Consider the following 19,293-nt stretch of genomic DNA (forward strand, 5'->3'; position numbering starts at 1 on the left):
ACTCATCTCACATGCCAGTAAAGTAAGGCTCAAATTCTCCAAGCCAGGCTTCAGCAAATGTGAACCGTGAACTTCCTGATGTTCAAGCTGGTTTTAGAAAAGGCAGAGGAACCAGAGATCAAATTGCCAACATCTGCTGGATCATGGAAAAATCAAGAGAGTTCCAGAAAAGCATCAATTTCTGCTTTATTGACTATGCCAAAGCCTTTGACTGTGTGGATCACAATCAACTGTGGAAAATTCTGAAAGAGATGGGAATACCAGAACACCTGATCTGCCTCTTGAGAAATCTGTATGCAGGTCAGGAAGCAACAGATAGAACTGGACATGGAACAACAGACTGATTCCAAATAGGAAAAGGAGTTCGTCAAGGCTGTATATTGTCACCCTGCTTATTTCACTTATATGCAGAGTACATCATGAGAAACGCTGGACTGGAAGAAGCACAAGCTGGAATCAAGATTGCCAGGAGAAATATCAATAACCTCAGATATGCAGATGACACCACCCTTATGGCAGAAAGTGAAGAGGAACTAAAAAGCCTCTTGATGGAAGTGAAAGTGGAGAGTGAAAAAGTTGGCTTAAAGCTCAACATTCAGAAAACGGAGATCATGGCATCTGGTCCCATCACTTCATGGGAAATAGATGGGGAAACAGTGGAAACAGTGTCAGACTTAATTTTTCTGGGCTCCAAAATCACTGCAGATGGTGACTGCAGCCATGAAATTAAAAGATGCTTACTCCTTGGAAGGAAAGTTATGACCAACCTAGATAGCATATTCAAAAGCAGAGACATTACTTTGCCAACAAAGGTCCGTCTAGTCAAGGATATGGTTTTTCCTGTGGTCATGTATGGATGTGAGAGTCGGACTGTGAAGAAAGCTGAGTGCCAAAGAATTGATGCTTTTGAACTGTGATGTTGGAGAAGACTCTTGAGAGTCCCTTGAACTGCAAGGAGATCCAACCAGTCCATTCTGAAGGAAATCAGCCTGGGATTTCTTTGGAAGGAATGATGCTAAAGCTGAAACTCCAGTACTTTGGCCACCTCATGGGAAGAGTTGACTCATTGGAAAAGACTCTGATGCTGGGAGGGATTGGGGGCAAGAGGAGAAGGGGACGACAGAGGATGGGATGGCTGGATGGCATCACTGACTCGATGGACGTGAGTCTCAGTGAACTCCGGGAGTTGGTGATGGACAAGGAGGACTGGCGTGCTGCGATTCATGGGGTCGCAAAGAGTCAGACACGACTGAGCGACTGATCTGATCTGATCTTCCCAGGTAGCATATTGGACACTTTCCGACCTGGGGGAGTGGGGCTAATCTTCCTCCAGCTGACCAGATTTTGTCAGAACTCTTCACTATGTCCCTTCTGTCTTGGGTGGCCCTGCACTGCATGGCTTGTAGCTTCGTTGAGTTATGCAAGCCCTTCACCGCAACAAGGCTGTGATCCACGAAGGGGGAACCCCTCTCTTGTCAAGGTAACCAATATCATGTGATTCCTGAACTTGCCAGGAGGTGGCGACACTTACCAGTGAATCCTGAAAGCAGAGTGCGTAGGCGTGTGCTCTGCCGCTAAATCGTGTCTCTTTGTGACCTTATGGACTGTAGCCCGCCAGGCTCCTCTGTCCACGGGATTTCCCAGGCAAGAATACTAGAGTGGGTAGCCATTCCCATTTCCAGGGGATCTTCCTAATCCAGGGATCGAACCTGAGTCTTCTGCATTGCTGGTGGATTCTTCAGCATCTGAGCCACCAAGGAAGTAACCATAATGCCATGGGAATAAGAAGATTCACTAAGAGTTTCCAAATTTTGGCGGGATCAGCTAGAGATAAAAGATTTATCAAGTTGCTTTAAATCATTATTAGCTTAAAGGTAAATATTTCCTTTTATCTGGGAAATACAGATTAAAAGCCAGTAATACTTCAGACTGCTGCTGCTGCTGCTGCTAAGTCGCTTCAGTCGTGTCCGACTCTGTGCGACCCCATAGATGGCAGCCCACCAGGCTCCCCCGTTCCTGGGATTCTCCAGGCAAGAACACTGGAGTGGGTTGCCATTTCCTTCTCCAATGCATGAAAGTAAAAAGTGAAAGTGAAGTCGTTCAGTCGTGTCCGACTCTTAGCGACCCCATGGACTGCAGCCTACCAGGCTCCTCCGTCCATGAGATTTTCCAGGCAATATTACTGAAGTGGGGTGCCATTGCCTTCTCCAATACTTCAAACAAACCCATAAAATTATGTCTGTATTCATCAGTTCACTGGTTCCCATGTAACTAATCCTTGATCTTTTGGTAACAGTTTTATAAAGCCTTTAGGGCTTCCACTAGAATTTAATTTCTTACCAAGTTCAGTGGCATGATCTGAAAGTTATTGAAAATCTCGATACAGATGTGCACAGAATCAAGCTAAGGAGAAGACCACTATCTACCAACCAAAGAGAAAGGGCTCAGAAGGAACTGAAGCTGAAACAAGTTCAGATTTCTTGACTCTAAATTTGTGGGAAAAGAAATTTCTTTTGTTGAAGCCACCCAGTCTGTGGTGCTTTGTTATAGCTGCTCTAGCAGATAAATACAAGCAGTAGGGCACATGTCTGGGCTTCATGGTTCTAATTTGTGGTCTCAATACCAGAATATTTTGTGGGTTCAGAAGTCACCTGTGACTTCACTGGTGGCTCAATGGTAAAGAACCCGTCTGCCAATGCAGGAAATGCGGGTTCGATTCCTGATCCTGGAAGATCCCACCCGCCTCAGAGTAACTAAACCCCTGTGCCACAGCTACTGAGCCTGGGCTGTAGAGCCCGTGCTCCACAACAAGAAAAGCCGCTGTGATAAGAAGCTCACGCACTGCAGCTAGAGAGTAGCCCCTACTCTCGACAATTAGAGAAATGCCCATGCGTCAAGGAAGACCTGGCACAGCCAAAAATGAAGAAATTACTTTAAAAATCACTCAGAAGAGGGAGCAGTTGCCACAACCTCCAATGCTTCTGGAAGCACCATGAATATTTTGCTTGTTCTGTTGACATCACATCATGCTCAGGCTGAAAGAGTGGAACCTCCCCCAGATCCTGCAAAGGAATTTCCTGCCCTGAAATACAGAATTCACTGGTAACACTAAGGGATGGGGGGACCATAATTCGTAATCCAGAAGGCTGGATTAATAGAGAGTAGAGGAGGCTTCAGCCATCCTAACGGGGTGTACCTATTCTAAAAGTGTGTCCACAGGGCTTCCCTGGTGGCTCAGTGGTAAAGAATCTGCTGCCAGTGCAGGAGGCATCGGTTTGACCCCTGGTCTGGGAAGATCTCATGTGCCTCGGAGCAACTAAGTCCACATGCAACAGCTACTGAGCCTGTGTGCTAGAGCCCAGGAGCTGCAAGTACTGAGCCCACACCCTAGAGCCCTTGATCCACCACGAGGGAAGCCAGTGCAGTGAGAACCCACACAAGCACATCACACCGGAGCCGACTGCACAGCACGAAGGCCCGGCACAGCTGACAACAAGTAACCTCTTAAAAATGAATAAAAAAAGATTAAAGTGTGTCCACAGATGTTCTAGTGGCTATGGCTGTGCAAGATCATTGTGCACAGAAATTCTTCAACCTTCAGATCCACAGAAAGTGTGACAGAGGGCACTGTGAGATAAAATCATCTAAAAAATGTTGGATTCTCATAGGCTATTGCTGTGCAGGTATGAAAACAAGAATAAAGAGAAGGGAGATCTCATAGTCCAGGAGTGTGGGTTCCGTGGCCCAGTCCAGCCCGCATTCATGCTGATACAAGTGAAAACACCCTTCATTGCTTCAAGCAGTGGACATGAGACTGACCTGGCTAAGAGGAGAGGTTATAGAGAGTCAATATAGGGTTCAGATCAGTTCAGTTCAGTCGCTCGGTCGTGTCTGACTCTTTGCGACCCCATGAATCGCAGCACGCCAGGCCTCCCTGTCTATCACCAACTCCCAGAGCTCACTCAGAGTCACGTCCATCGAGTCAGTGATGCCATCCAGCAATCTCATCCTCTGTCGTCCCCTTCTCCTCCTGCCCCCAATCCCTCCCAGCATCAGACTCTTTTCCAATGAGTCAACTCTTCCCAGGTGGCCAAAGTACAGGAGTTTCAGCTTTAGCATCATTCCTTCCAAAGAAATCCCAGGCTGATCTCCTTCAGAATGGACTGGTTGGATCTCCTTGCAGTCCAAGGGACTCTCAAGAGTCTTCTCCAACACCACAGTTCAAAAGCATCAATTCTTTGGCACTCAGCTTTCTTCACAGTCCGACTCTCACATCCATACATGACCACAGGAAAAACCATAGTCTGGACTAGACGGATCTTTGTTGGCAAAGTAATGTCTCTGCTTTTGAATATGCTATCTAGGTTGGTCATAACTTTCCTTCCAAGGAGTAAGCATCTTTTAATTTCATGGCTGCAGTCACCATCTGCAGTGATTTTGGAGCCCAGAAAAATTAAGTCTGACACTGTTTCCACTGTTTCCCCATCTATTTCCCTTGAAGTGATGGGACCAGATGCCATGATCTTCGTTTTCTGAATGTTGAGCTTTAAGCCAACTTTTTCACTCTCCACTTTCACTTCCATCAAGAGGCTTTTTAGTTCCTCTTCACTTTCTGCCATAAGGGTGGTGTCATCTGCATATCTGAGGTTATTGATATTTCTCCTGGCAATCTTGATTCCAGCTTGTGCTTCTTCCAGTCCAGCGTTTCTCATGATGTACTCTGCATATAAGCGAAGTAAGCAGGGTGACAATATGTAGCCTTGACGTACTCCTTTTCCTATTTGGAACCAGTCTGTTGTTCCATGTCCAGTTCTAACTGTTGCTTTCTGACCTGCATACAGATTTCTCAAGAGGCAGGTCAGATGGTCTGGTATTCCCATCTCTTTCAGAATTTTCCACAGTTGATTGTGATCCACACAGTCAAAGGCTTTGGCATAGTCAATAGAGCAGAAATAGATGTTTTTCTGGAACTCTCTTGCTTTTTCCATGATCCAGCGGATGTTGGCAATTTGATCTCTGGTTCCTCTGCCTTTTCTAAAACCAGCTTGAACATCAGGAAGTTCACAGTTCCCATACTGCTGAAGCCTGGCTTGGAGAATTTCAGCATTACTTTACTAGCGTGTGAGATGAGTGCAATTGTGCAGTAGTTTGAGCATTCCTTGGCATTGCCTTTCTTTGGGATTGGAATGAAAACTGACCAAAGCTTATTTTCTGAAAAGAGTGGGAGATTTAGGTTTCTATTTTGAACTACTTTTAAAGGGCTGTTAAAATATAATTGATAGGAATTAAAGTGTGCATGTTTAAACTTTACAGTTTTGAAAAAAAAAATTTACAGTTTGAGAAGTTTTACCGTACATAGGGACCTGTAAACTATGATCATAATGCCTGTCGCTTGCACGTTTACCTCACGCACTTTTTAAAAACCGATTTATTTCTTTTACTTTTGGCTGTGCTGGATCTTTGTTGCCACAGGATGGCCTTCTTCAGTTTCAGAGCGTGGGGGCTACTCTCCAGCTGTGGTGCATGGACTTCTCATTGCAGAGGTGTTTCTCATTGCGGAGCCCAGGATCTAGGCGTGTGGGCTTCAGTAGTTGCGGCTCACGGCTCTAGAATGCTGGCTTAGTAGTCGTGGTGCGCAGGCTTAGTTGTGCTTTGGCATGTGGTGTCTTCCCAGACCAAAGATCAAACCTGTGTCCCTTGCATTGGGAGGCAGATTCTTGACCCTTGAACCACCAGGGAAGCCCTACCTCATGCATTTTTATAGTCTCTCTCCCTGCATTTTCTGACCCTCCCAGCAACCATCAACTTCCTTTCTCTACAGTAGATTAGCATGCATTTTCTAGATTTTTATTTGATTGGAATCATAAAGTGTTTACTTTTTTCCCATGAACTCATCATGATGCTGTCTTGTTTCGAGAGTCATCAATAAGCCTTATACTAGTAGTTCATTCTTTTTATTGCTGAGAACTGTTTCATTTTCTGGATATGTGTGCATGCTCAGTCGTGTCGGACTCTTTGCAACCCCATGGACTGCAGCCTGTCAGGCTCTTCTGTCCATGAGATTTCCTAGACAAGGCTACTTGAATGGGTCATTTCTTTCTCCAGGGGATCTTCCGAGCCCAGGGATCAAACCTGGCTCTCCTGCATTGGCAAGCAGATTCTTCATCACTGAGCCACCAGAGAAGATTACATGTTTACGTTCAGTCTGCATTATTAACCATCACCATCTTACATCCAAGTATTCAGTAATACCATAAATCTAGCAAGTTTCCAAGGTATAATTTATCTCACCAAAAATGGGCTGTGTTCAAAGAAGGAGCTGAAAAATTCTATTTGGGATCCCTGAATGTTTGGTAGAAAACTAAGTTTAGCATGTGCAGGAGGAGACTTTACAAGGCTGGGCAGATATCAGCATCTGGGGCTGTGAGCTGTTCAGAGGTTCCGGAAGCCTCACCAGCTGGAAAGAACATCCTGACCAGCCAGAGGTGAGAGCCCTCCCTGAACAGGTTTGAGGATCAGCAGAAACCCAGAGTGGCCTCACATTAGCAGCCATCTGGTGCTGGAACACATATGCAACCTCCCCAAAGGGACAGTGGGAAGAGGGTTGGGAGAGACTGGAGGGCTGGAAAGGTCCCCAACACAGCCACAGTCCCTGCATTTACCAGGCTCATTGTAAGGGCTTCTCACCCTCTGAACATCTTTCTTCAGCATTCTTTTCATCTATCCCTTTCTGTAATTACTGACTGATGGTCTCTAACAGGTAGCTACCCTCCATGGACCTCAACACCATTTGGGGCTGCTTTCCCAGACACCTGAATTGATGGGAGGGGGTCCCTGTGGGCCTCCTGGTCCCTGGTGAGGTTTCTCAGGAGGGCTGGTGCCCGGAGACACCCGGTGGAAGGTCCTGCAGGAGCCCAGGGAGAAGGTTCCCAGGGGAACGTGATGAGGCCCTTTCCCTCTGAGGCCCTCCTGCTCCCAGCCCCTGGGCCACATCTGACTGGAGATCGCATCTTAGAGGGGACCTGCAGGAGGACAGCAGCAGCAGCAGCAGCAGGAGGAAGGTGCGAGTCAGGCGGGCGCAGAGTCAGGTTGAGTCCTTTGATGGCTGGGAGAACAGGGGTGGCGCGGGGACCCGGGCGACACACAGGAGTGTCCGGGCCCTGCCAAGGCGATTTATTAATAGGGAGGCCCTTCCAAGCTAAGTTCTCCCTTCTTCTGGGTCGAATTTTCTACGGCGCAGCCCAAAGGCAATGTCCTGCCCAGAGTTCGGGCTCACTCTTGTCTGGGGAAGCCCTTGAGAGTCTCAGCCCCGTCCTCACCATCTGCTGACTCTCCGCCCTCCGCCCACCGGCGCGCCGGGAACTCTGGACCAGCCCACATCGCTCCCAGCTTGGGCGCCTCTAGGCGGCGGTCTGTGTAAGTAAGGGCCAAGCGCCCCTCTGTGCAAGTGGGTAATCCATGATTCATGGTTAATGGAGAAAATTTCAGTACACTCGGGTAAAGAATGACTTTCCTGTACTAAGAAAAATACTGTGTGTAGGGGCATGTTGAACACACAAACACACATACAGCCATTCAGTTCAGTTCAGTTCAGTAGCTCAGTCGTTTCCGACTCTTTGCGACCCCATGAACTGCACCACGCCAGGCCTCCCTATCCATCACCATCTCCCAGAGTTCACTCAAACTAACGTGCATCGAGTCAGTGATGCCATCCAGCCATCTCATCCTCTGTTGTCCCCTTTTCCTGATGCTCCCAATCCCTCCCAGTATCAGAGTCTTTTCCAATGAGTAAACTCTTTGCATGAGGTGGCCTAAGTCCTGGAGTTTCAGCTTTAGCATCATTCCTTCCAAGGAACACGCAGGACTGATCTCCTTCAGAATGGACTGGTTGGATCTCCTTGCAGTCCAAGGGACTCTCAAGAGTCTTCTCCAACACCACAGTTCAAAAGCATCAATTCAGAGAAGGCAATGGCAACCCACTCCAGTACTCTTGCCTGGAAAATCCCATGGACAGAGGAGCCTGGTAGGCTGCAATCCATGGGGTCGCTAAGAGCCAGGCACGACTGAGCGACTTCACTTTCACTTTTCACTTTCATGCAATGGAGAAGGAAATGGCAACCCACTTCAGTGTTCTTGCCTGGAGAATCCCAGGGACGCCAGAGCCTGGTGGGCTGCCGTCAATGAAGTCGCACAGAGTCGGACACGACTGAAGTGACTTAGCAACAGCAGTATTGAGTTGTTAAACCTTCTGGTTTCCAGAAAGAGTGGGAAGTCTGGGTTTTGTTTTGTTTTGTTTTAATTTTGAACCATTTTTAAAAGAAATTTTATTGAGGCATAATTGACATACAGTATACATATTTAAGGTATATAGTTTGAAAAGTTTTGCTATAATATAAAGTCATAAAACCATCAGAATCACGATGATGAACACAACCTTGATTTACCTCATGTCCTTTTACAATCTCTCGTTGTCCTTCCCAAGCCTATAGAATGCCACTACCTTCAACAGTAACTTAGTTTGCGTTGTCTAGGATTTATGTTTATCCATCCATCTGCTAATGTGCAGTTGGGTTGTTTCCAGTTTGGTGTTAGAAATAAAGTTCCAGTGAACATAAGCATACAATTCTCTTATGAATATGTGTTTTAGTTCTCTTGTGCCAGTACCTCAGAATATGTGAACTGCAAACTGCCAAATTGTGATCTAAACTGGTTGGATCCTTCTGTGTTCCCATCAACAGTATATGAGAGCTCCTGTTCTTCCCCATCCTGCCGATACTCAGTATTGTCACTCTGTTTAATTTCAGCTGTCTTGGTGGGGTGTAATGGCATCTCACTGTAGTTTTTTAACTGTAGTTCTCTGATGTTTCATGATGTCAAGCACTTTTTTCCTGTTTATTTGCCACTTGTATATCTTCTTTAATGACTATTAATACCAGTTGCTTATTTTGAAATGGATGTTGACTGATGTTTTCCTTTTTATTAATAAATAAAAGACATTTGTTGAAAAAAAAAAAAGAACAAAAGCATCAATTCTTCGGTGCTCAGCTTTCTTCACAGTCCAACTCTCACATCCATACATGACCACAGGAAAAACCATAGCCTTGACTAGACGAACCTTTGTTGGCAAAGTAATGTCTCTGCTTTTGAATATGCTATCTAGGTTGGTCATAACTTTCCTTCCAAGGAGTAAGCGTCTTGTAATTTCATGGCTGCAGTCACCATCTGGAGTGATTTTGGAGCCCCCGAAAATAAAGTCTGACACTGTTTTCACTATTTCCCCATCTATTTCCCATGAAGTGATGGGACCAGATGCCATGATCTTCGTTTTCTGAATGTTGAGCTTTAAGCCAACTTTTTCACTCTCCACTTTCACTTCCATCAAGAGGCTTTTTAGTTCCTCTTCACTTTCTGCCATAAGGGTGGTGTCATCTGCATATCTGACGTTATTGATATTTCTCCTGGCAATCTTGATTCCAGCTTGTGCTTCTTCCAGTCCAGCATTTCTCATGATGCACTCTGCATATAAGCGAAGTAAGCAGGGTGATAATATACAGCCTTGACGTACTCCTTTTCCTATTTGGAACCAGTCTGTTGTTCCATGTCCAGTTTTAACTGTTGCTTCCTGACCTGCATACAGATTTCTCAAAAGGCAGGTCAGGTGGTCTGGTATTCCCATCTCTTTTAGAATTTTCCACAGGTTATTGTGATCCACAGAGTCAAAGGTTTTGGCATAGTCAATAGAGCAGAAATAGATGTTTTTCTGGAACTCTCTTGCTTTTTCCATGATCCAGTGGATGTTGGCAATTTGACCTCTGGTTCCTCTGCCTTTAGTCTAGGGCAAAAGATATTTTATTGCAAACATTGTTTTCCTGTACCAAGTATAATGACTAGAGGTTTTTTCACTTTCTTATAAAGCAGTAATAATCCAAACTCGACATTCTAGACTTCATTTTTTTTTTTTTTTTAATTGTGCAGCTGGGCATTCAGGATCCTAGGTTCCCAGCCAGTGATCAAACTCCTGTCTCCTGTGAATGAAAGCACAAAGTCTTAACCACTGCCAGGGAAATCCCTACACGTTATTTTTTTTTTATTTAATTGGAATATAATTACATCTCATTGTGGTTTCTTCCTTATGCCTTTAGCTGTAGGTCTTTTTCTGTAGGTTGCAGTTTTTTATCCATAGTTGTTCAGCACTTAGTTGTGATTTTGGTGTGTTTCTGAGAGGAGGTAAGTTCAAGGTCCTTCCATTCCGCCTTCTTGAAATTAAGCTTTTTAAATTAAGATAACAAATGTGCACTAATAAACTTTTGCAACCACAGTTCTGAAATTCTGCAGCTATAGAGGAGGTTTGGGCTTCCCTGATGGCTCAGCGGTTAAAAAATACACCTGCAATGCAAGAGACCCAGAAGACCCAGTTTCGATCCTTGGGTGGAGAAGATCCCCCAGAAGAGGAAATGGCAACTCACTCCAGTATTCTTGCCTGAAAAATCCCATGGACGGAGGAACCTGGCAGGCTACAATTCAAAGGGTTGTAAAGAGTTGGACAAGACTGAGGGAGTAAGCACAGAGTAGATTTATGCTACTGACAGGAAGCTCAGGCACCCTGGCCACAGGAAACACAGTGTGAGAATGGAATATCTTATTGAAACCATTTGCCACAGACTGGGACTTGAAACCACGTGGCTGGGACTCAAACCCAGCCAAAACCCTGCTTGGGACTTGAACCCATGTGGCTGGGACTCGAACCCAGCCAAAACCCATGGAATCTGGTTTCAGGACTTAATGGAGCTCAGGTTCTTGATGTCTCCTCACAGAGAGAATTCAGTGAGAAACAAAGTGATAGGTAAGAAGTGGATTTATTCAGATTCAGAGAGAAGCACACTCCTCAGACAGAGTATGGGCCATAGCAGAGTGCAGTATAGCCTCAAAAATGTGATCTGGTTAGTTTTTATAAACTGGATAATTTCATATGCTAATGATCAGGAGGATTATTCCAACTATTTTGGGAAGGGAAGGAGATTTCTAGGCTATGGGCCACTGCCCACTCCTTGGTCTTTTAACGGTGCCTTGGAACTGTCATGGCACCTCTGCATGTGCCATTTCACTTGCTGATCGAGGATCAAGTTCTAGTCTTGTCTGCCATCTTGGACCCTTTTGATTCTAATCAGTTTATGTTGGATCACTTAGGCTATGTCATTCTTTCAAAAGTTGTGCCCTGCCCCTTTCCCTCCTGTTATATTATTACTTGTGTTAATAAACACAATATTTTTTTGGAGAGCTAATTGGTTTTATAAGGCAATCATGACCCAACTAAAAGGATACTCTGATGGGTTGTACAAAAAGGAACTCGAGAAGAAGGGTGGGGCAAGGATATTAGCAAAAGAAAAAGATTACTTTAGAGACAGTATCTTGGGGGTGGGATGGGAGGAAAGGAATGGTGGAGGTTTTATCAGGTAGATTGCTCTTCTTCCTGTGGGGGATGGAGAGGGCATTAGTGACAGATTACCTCATGGCTGCCAGCCAGAAAATTCTGGAGTCGTTGATTAAGTTTCTTCAGAAGGCCAAAACTGCACTAAGTCATGGTTTACTGCCATAAGGAGTAAATGACTCTATTTTGGGCCTATTCTTTTTAACATATGCATCTGTATCACCTGAAGTCTTCTTAAAACACTGATACATGGACCTTGCTCCCAAGGTGTCTGAGTGTTGGACTGAGAATTAGCTTTTCTAATGGGTCCTTAAGTGATGCTGACGTACAGTGTGTAAGGTATAGTTCGGGCCAAGGGAGAAAGAGTAAAGACAACCTCAACAGAAGTCAGTTCAGTTGCTCAGTCGTGTCCGACTCTTTGTGACCCCATGAATCGCAGCACACCAGGCCTCCCTGTCCATCACCAACTCCCGGAATTCACCCAGACTCACGTCCATCGAGTCAGTGATGCCATCCAGCAATCTCATCCTCTGTCGTCCCCTTCTCCTCCTGCCCCCAATCCCTCCCAGCCTCAGACTCTTTTCCAATGAATCAACTCTTCCCATGAGGTGGCCAAAGTACTGGAGTTTCAGCTTTAGCATCATTCCTTCCAAAGAAATCCCAGGCTGATCTCCTTCAGAATGGACTGGTTGGAGCTCCTTGCAATCCAAGGGACTCTCAAGAGTCTTCTCCAACACCACAGTTCAAAAGCATCAATTATTCAGCGCTCAGCCTTCTTCACAGTCCAACTCTCACATCCATACATGACCACAGGAAAAACCATAGCCTTGACTAGATGGACCTTTGTTGGCAAAGTAATGTCTCTGCTTTTGAATATGCTATCTAGGTTGGACATAACTTTCCTTCCAAGGAGTAAGCGTCTTGTAATTTCATGGCTGCAGTCATCATCTGCAGTGATTTTCGAGCCCCCAAAAACAAAGTCTGACACTGTTTCCACTGTTTCCCCATCTATTTCCCTTGAAGTGATGGAACCGAATGCCATGATTTAAATTTTCTGAATATTGAGCTTTAAGCCAACTTTTTCACTCTCCACTTTCACTTTCATCAAGAGGCTTTTTAGTTCCTCTTCACTTTCTGCCATAAGGGTGGTGTCATCTGCTTATCTGAGGTTATTGATATTTCTCCTGGCAATCTTGATTCCAGCTTGTGCTTCTTCCAGTCCAGCATTTCTCATGATGTATTCTGCATATAAGTTAAATAAACAGGGTGACAATATGTAGCCTTGACGTACTCCTTTTCCTATTTGGAACCAGTCTGTTGTTCCATGTCCAGTTCTAACTGTTGCTTTCTGACCTGCATACAGATTTCTCAAGAGGCAGGTCAGATGGTCTGGTATTCCCATCTCTTTCAGAATTTTCCACAGTTGATTGTGATCCACACAGTCAAAGGCTTTGGCATAGTCAATAGAGCAGAAATAGATGTTTTTCTGGAACTCTCTTGCTTTTTCCATGATCCAGCGGATGTTGGCAATTTGATCTCTGGTTCCTCTGCCTTTTCTAAAACCAGCTTGAGCATCAGGAAGTTCACAGTTCCCATACTGCTGAAGCCTGGCTTGGAGAATTTTGAGCATTACTTTACTAGCATGTGAGATGAGTGCAGTTGTGCGGTAGTTTGAGCATTCTTTGGCATTGCCTAGAGCTACCCCGCGTCCGAGGCCAGGGGCGGCTGCCAGGAGGAGCTACCCCACACGTGAGGCCAGGGCGGCAGCCAGGAGGACCAACCCCACGCCTGAGACCAGGGGCGGCGGCCAGGAGGACCAACCCCTCGTCCAAGAAACGGTGGCTGCTCGGGCACAGGAGGGCCTAGAGGAGCTATCCCACGTTAAAGGTCAGGAAGGGCGGCGGTGAGGAGGTACCCCTCGTCCAAGGTAAGGAGCAATGGCTGCACTTTGCTGGAGCAGCCGTGAAGAGATACCCCACGCCCAAGGTAAGAGAAACCCAAATAAGACGGTAGGTGTTGCAAGAGGGCATCAGAGGGCAGACACTGAAACTATACTCACAGAAAACTAGTCAATCTAATCACACTAGGACCACAGCCTTGTCTAACTCAATGAAACTAAGCCCTGCCCGTGGGGCAACCCAAGACAGGCGGGTCATGGTGGAGAGATCTGACAGAATGTGGTCCACTGGAGAAGGGAATGGCAAACCACTTCAGTATTCTTGCCTTGAGAACCCCATGAACAGTATGAAAAGGCAAAATTAGAGGATACTGAAAGAGGAACTCCCCAGGTCAGTAGGTGCCCAATATGCTACTGGAGATCAGTGGAGAAATAACTCCAAAAAGAATGAAAGGATGGAGCCAAAGCAAAAACAATACCCAGCTGTGGATGTGACTGGTGATAGAAGCAAGGTCCGATGCTGTAAAGATCAATATTGCATAGGAACCTGGAATGTCAGGTCCATGAATCAAGGCAAATTGGAAGTGGTCAAACAAGAGATGGCAAGAGTGAATGTCAACATTCTAGGAATCAGCGAACTGAAATGGACTGCAATGGGTGAATGTAACTCAGATGACCATTATATCTACTACTGCGGGCAGGAATCCTTCAGAAGAAATGGAGTAGCCATCATGGTCAACAAAAGAGTCCAAAATGCAGTACTTGGATGCAATCTCAAAAACGACAGAATGATCTCTGTTCGTTTCCAAGGCAAACCATTCAATATCACAGTAATCCAAGTCTATGCCCCAACCAGTAACGCTGAAGAAGCTGAAGTTGAATGGTTCTATGAAGACCTACAAGACCTTTTAGAACTAACGCCCCAAAAAGATGTCCTTTTCATTATAGGGGACTGGAATGCAAAAGTAGGAAGTCAAGAAACACCTGGAGTAACAGGCAAATTTGGCCTTGGAATACGGAATGAAGCAGGGCAAAGACTAATAGAGTTTTGCCAAGAAAATGCACCGGTCATAGCAAACACTGTCTTCCGTCAACACAAGAGAAGACTCTACACATGGACATCACCAGATGTTCAACACCGAAATCAGATTGATTATATTCTTTGCAGCCAAAGATGGAGAAGCTCTATACAGTCAACAAAAACAAGACCAGGAGCTGACTGTGCCTCAGATCATGAACTCCTTATTCACAAATTCAGACTTAAATTGAAGAAAGTAGGGAAAACCACTAGACCATTCAGGTATGACCTAAATCAAATCCGTTATGATTATACAGTGGAAGTGAGAAATAGATTTAAGGGCCTAGATCTGATAGATAGAGTGCCTGATGAACTATGGAATGAGGTTCGTGACATTGTACAGGAGACAGGGATCAAGACCATCCCCATGGAAAAGAAATGCAAAAAAGCAAAATGGCTGTCTGAAGAGGCCTTACAAATAGCTGTGAAAGGAAGAGAAGTGAAAAGCAAAGAAGAAAAGCAAAGATATAAGCATCTGAATACAGAATTCCAAAGAATAGCAAGAAGAGATAAGAAAGCCTTCCTCAGTGATCAATGCACAGACATAGAGGAAAACAACAGAATGGGAAAGACTAGAGATCTCTTCAAGAAAATTAGAGATACCAAGGGAACATTTCATGCAAAGAAGGGCTCGATAAAGGACAGAAATGGTATGGACCTAACAGAAGCAGAAGATATTAAGAAGAAATGGCAAGAATACACAGAAGAACTGTACAAAAAAGATCTTCACAACCCAGATAATCACGATGGTGTGATCACTCACCTAGAGCCAGACATCCTGGAATGTGAAGTCAAGTGGGCCTTAGAAAGCATCACTATAAACAAAGCTAGTGGAGGTGATGGAATTCCAGTTGAGCTATTCCAAATCCTGAAAGATGATGCTGTGAAAGTGCTGCACTCAATATGCCAGCAAATTTGGAAAACTCAGCAGTGGCCACAGGACTGGAAAAGGTCAGTTTTCATTCGGATCCCAAAGAAAGGTAATGCCAAAGAATGCTCAAACTACCACACAGTTGCACTCATCTCACATGCTAGTAAAGTAATGCTCAACAGAATAGGTTACCTTTATTCAGGCAAGGAGGGGCGACAGTCGGTCTAACGACCAGGCTGAGCGCGGAGAGGGATCAGGGAGGCTCCATTTTGCAGGGAGGCTTGTGGAAGCGATAAGGGAAACGTTAATCAGGTGGGACGTTTTGGGTATTTTTTAGTTGAGATGGAGTTTGGGCAGTTTGTAGTTGGGCAGGGGGTGAGAAGTCTCCTGGGCAGGTGGAGGGGGTGGAAGGTTTCTGGACAGGGGGTGGTAAGTCCCAGATAGATGCAAGCGGCCTGGAGCATCAGGTTGGGACCTAAAGTTCTGTTTTGTTTCTTCCGAAGTTCGATGATTCAGCAAGGGCCTTGAAACTGTTGTTTTCTTTTCTAGGCCCAAAGGACCCCTTCACAGAGAGGAAACTGTGAGAAGTTGTTCAAGGAAGGCCAGGCTGCCTCCCTCCTACCCTGGACCATGGGGCTGTTGATCTGCAGACTCAGAGAGCAGCAGAGTTAAGGTTTCTAATGGACATCCCCTCCTCCACCCCCAGTCTCTGCAGGGATCCAAGCGGGCTCAAGTCTAAAAGGACCAGACCTAAAAAAAAAAAAAAAAAAAAAAAGGACCAGACCTCTACTGCCAAGGACCACTGTGTGAGCCCCCCACACTGAAGCTATGTAGCCATTTGCTTCTTTTGCTTGGAAGTGTAATTAAACAAGAAAGCTATCAAACGGAGTTGGTTCCAATGCTTTAACTGCCTTGTAAGCAAAACAAAACTTGAGCCAGAGTAAATTCTTATAAATGTCTCCAAGGAGAGAAATAGAAACTTAAGAACAACCAATCACAAACACCCCCTTAGACTTTCCCAAATAAGGCTGTCCCTTAAGCTACAACCATTGGTATTATTTCCTTACTTTGCTTCCCTTACTGCTCTCCAAAATCCTTTCCATTAGTTAGGTTGGGGCTGTCCAGTTTCAATTGATGTTTACTCAAATGCTCTCTTCAAAATCTTAATGTAGGACACTTGTCTTTTAACAGACAACAATGACGTAAAAACCCACAGGGCTTATCCTTGCTCAGTGGTGCTCTTATTAAGGAGGACTTACTGTTTCCTGTGCTATTACATCCCATCCTTTCTGCTCAGCAAAACCACCTGTTTCCATTGCACCTACCATATTCTAACATACTGTGTAATTTAGTATCTCTTATTTTATGTTTCTTGTTGTTTTCTTTACGCATAATAGAAGCTGCACCAAAGCAGGGCTCTTTGTTTCTCCTGTGCCTGAATTTCTCCCATGCACCTAGAAAAAGGTCCTGAAACTCAAGCGTGTGCTCAATGATCATCTGTTAGAGCAGTGAGTAAACATGATGAAAGAGCAGATAACCAAGGAGGGTCTTGGAGTGCAGGAATGGAAAAACCAGACCCTTATTGTCCTTCCCTCCCCCATGTTGTAACTATTAATGGAAAAGTATAACCCGTTTCAGAAAAGGCAATGGCACCCCACTCCAGTACTCCTGCCTAGAAAATCCTATGGATGGAGGAGCCTGGAAGGCTGCAGTCCATGGGGTCGCTGAGGGTTGGACACAACTGAGCGACTTCACTTTCACTTTTCACCTTCATGCATTGGAGAAGGAAATGGCAACCCATTCCAGTATTCTTGCCTGGAGAATCCCAGGGACGGGGGAACCTGGTGGGCTGCCGTCTATGGGGTCGCACAGAGTCGGACACGACTGAAGCGACTTAGCAGCAGCAGCATAACCCATTTCCCCTCCTACTCATAGGGAGAAGGTATTTGCCTTATTCCCCACCCCTCATCCCCCCTCCCCCGCCCCCAGCTCAGTATATGTGCCTCATCCAATCAGCAAATGACCTGCAAGATCCCTATCCCACTCCTTGTACCCTGGGTATAAAATTGGACTAAGGACGTTCAACGTCGGTTCTCCCTAGACCTGGCCCACTATTCTAACAGCACCTCCCACTCTAATAAACTTTATTTTCCTCTCATCCTGTCTCCTGTCTGGAAATTCTTTTCCAACCCGTGCCCAGACCACGACACATGATACCTCAGTTTCCCTCTTAATTTTACTATTCCAAATACTCTTAATGTCCTCTTTAACTCTCACTGCAAAGTAGTATTGCTCCATGTTTTCAGGGATGAAGAAGAATCACGTTTTGGAGACAAAATTCACACAATGAACAAAGTTTACGACAGTTACATGCTTAACTTGATTCTGTATTTCCTGACTTCACAGAGCCTCTCCAAACCTTGAGGTCTTAAGTTTTTCCAGCCTTTACTGATGTGTCCTTGGAGCTCTTTCTGCTACTATCTTTGTTGTTGTTTACTAAGTCGTATCTGACTCTTCTGTGACCCTGTGGACTGTCATCAGGATCCTCTGTTCATGGGATTTCCCAGGCAAGAATACTGGAGTGGGTTGCCACTTCTTTCTCCAGGGTATTTTCCTAAGCCCAGGATCCAACCCAAGTCTCCTGCAGTGGCAGGAGGGTTCTTTACCACTGAGCCAACAGGGAAGCCCCGCTACTATCTTTAAAGAACTACATAAACATTATTAACTACTTTCTGAAATGCATATTTTGTGACAGTTTTTCTGAGATAATCTCAACTTCACATACAAAATGTTACACCAAGGCTTGCAGAAATAATGATCACTACCTAGAAGATGAGATCCATGGGTTCAGAAACCCTTTTATTTCAGGGTTCAGATGCTCCCTTTTGCACATGCACTCCAACTGAAAATCAAAACTTCTATGTAGTGCCCAAAACAACTTCAGTCTAGTTGCTTTTTGTTTGATTGCTCAGAGGAACTGCATGTATCTGGGGATATGAATAGAAAGTATTACAATAGATAAAAGTGTTCCTCAATGACTGAGAAAATTCCTAATTGTACAGGCAAGAGAGAGGTTTTGTGTAGGACCAGAAGCAGACCTGGTTCTGCTTCTGTGACCCACCATCTGTTCACAAGAAAACCACAGGCTTAATATGAAGTTACTTATGATAGGCCATGACACCAAACCGGGCCTTAATACCTAACCTAATCAACGCTTCAACTTTCTCTGGAAATGTAGCCTTAACTAATCAGTTAAGAATTTTCTGGTTGAAATGAGGACCTATTGTTGCAGGAAGGGGGACCCCTTCCAAGGCCCAAAATTGGGCTCTTGTCTAACACTCGGAAATGAATTGTGCAAGGAGACACATGTGCTAACAAAGCAAGAGATGTTATTGGGAAAGGGCACCCAGGTGAAGAGCAGTAGGTAAGGGAACCCAGGAGAACTGCTCTGCCACATGGTGCACACTCTCGGGTCTTATGGTGATGGAATTAGTTTCCAGGTTATCTTTGGCCAATCATTCTAATTCAGTCTTTTCTGGGGGTGCATGCATCGCTCAGCCAAGATGGATGCTAGCGAGAGGGATTCTGGGAAGTGGACGGACACGCAGTGTCTCCTTTTGATCTTTCCTGAACCCTTCTGGTTGGTGGTGGCTTATTAGTTGCATATTCCTTACCAGGATCTCCTGTCATAAAACAACTCATGCGAATGGTTACCAAACTGCCTAATCAGGGTGGGCGGTTTCAGTCAGCATGCTTCCCCTAATACTACTGTATAGCACATGGACCTCTACTCAGTGTTATGTGCCAGCCTCAATGGGAGGAGTTTTGAGGGGAAATGGAAAAAAGTATATGTGTTGCAGGAAGGAGGACCCCTTCCAGGGCCCAAAACTGGGCTCTTGTCTAACACCCGGAAATGAATTGTCCAAGGAGACACATGTGCTGACAAAGCAAGAGATTTTATTGGGAAAGGGCACCCAGGTGGAGAGCAGTAGGGTAAGGGAACCCAGGAGAGCTGCTCT

Source organism: Bos indicus, chromosome 18 (assembly GCF_029378745.1).
Source record: "Bos indicus isolate NIAB-ARS_2022 breed Sahiwal x Tharparkar chromosome 18, NIAB-ARS_B.indTharparkar_mat_pri_1.0, whole genome shotgun sequence".
In the NCBI taxonomy this organism is placed as follows: domain Eukaryota; kingdom Metazoa; phylum Chordata; class Mammalia; order Artiodactyla; family Bovidae; genus Bos; species Bos indicus.